At 41.9% G+C, this 1,291-nt stretch overlaps 1 protein-coding gene across 2 annotated transcripts in view; it reads left to right on the top strand.

The window, feature by feature from the left end:
• The window catches only part of agbl4 (AGBL carboxypeptidase 4), a 341,409-nt gene that overhangs the window by 235,467 nt on the left and 104,651 nt on the right, over positions 1-1,291 (top strand). The gene's annotated exons all lie outside the window — the stretch shown is intronic.

Here is a 1,291-nt window from a genome sequence, read left to right on the forward strand (position 1 = left end):
TGCAGCGTTATCACAAACCGATTGTATGAAATTGCTAGTTTGACCCCATTCAGTTGCAGACTGACTCGGTCTTATTGCTGTTTTATTGTTATCTCAATGCATCAAAGTTGCTTTGAAAATGAAACTGGCTGCGAGTGGTCACAGATCTGCTCCCCGTCTTCAACGCAATCATGAGGAAATGAGATTGCAACTTCACTCCACACAGTTGCAGGAATTTTAGTCATGTCACCATCTCCATCCTCCGTCTTCCCTGTTTGTTTTTTTCCTTTAATATTTTTTTTAGCACAACCTTATTACAAACCACTGATACCCACATTTTGTCTACATAAAATTTCTCAAAGCACATTCTCATCGTTATCTTCATCCCACCACTTGTATCGAACATTTTGGGTAAATTTTATAGAATTAAAAAACTGAGTAGTGTGACTCACTGCATTCTTGATTGTCAATACAGTGGCAGATGAAATGCACTCAGTGGACCTCTTTCCACTTGTATTGTATATTATAAGTCACTCTGAGTAAGAACATCTGCTAAATACTAAAATAAGTGTTTAGTAGGCCTATCAGAGAGTTCCACTCCAGGCAGTGCTGTATTTGAAGAGAGAAGGACTCCAAGTATGTTGAGAGTCTCTTTGCTTATCCCTCTCAGCAACTGGTTAGTGTGGTGCTTGAATATTAATGATGTCTAAACCCAAAAGCTTGCGTTGACTGTGACCTAGCCATACCATCTCTCTCACTCTCTCATGCACGTTTATGCATACACACAAATGCGTTGTGTGTGTGCATACTTTCCTAAAATGTGAAGATCTTTCCCGTGGGGACTAGTGGATGAGGAGGGCTGAGGTGTTGATTACTGCAGTGCTTGACAGTCAAGTGTACATGTCTGTGATTGTGTGTGTGTGTGTGTGTGAGTGTGTGTGTGTAGGAGGCCAGCAGGTTAAAGAGAGGGGTAGCCAGCTAGCACCCCCTAATACTCCTTCTCAGCTGCCGAAGACGTCAAGTGTAAAATTGCGCACTCTTTCAAACGCACTCCATCGAAACCGAGGAGATCACACTTCCACGTGCACCCACTCACACACATGCACACGCTGCTTTGGGAAACAAGTTTGAAAAAAAAAGACAAGTTTGGTTTTGCAAACTTGTGGATAGCAAATAGACTGCAAACTCAACAATGGTTTGAGTAGTGTCTCAAACCATTTTTGAGACATCACAGTACTCTTAAAATACAACTACAAACACAGCCGCGCCACACATGTTAACAAACGTCGATACAGAATTACCCACAGAGCGT

The sequence above is a fragment of the Pundamilia nyererei genome, unplaced genomic scaffold, assembly GCF_000239375.1.
Source record: "Pundamilia nyererei isolate P.nyererei 1_Seehausen unplaced genomic scaffold, PunNye1.0 scaffold00056, whole genome shotgun sequence".
NCBI classification, from domain to species: Eukaryota; Metazoa; Chordata; class Actinopteri; order Cichliformes; family Cichlidae; genus Pundamilia; species Pundamilia nyererei.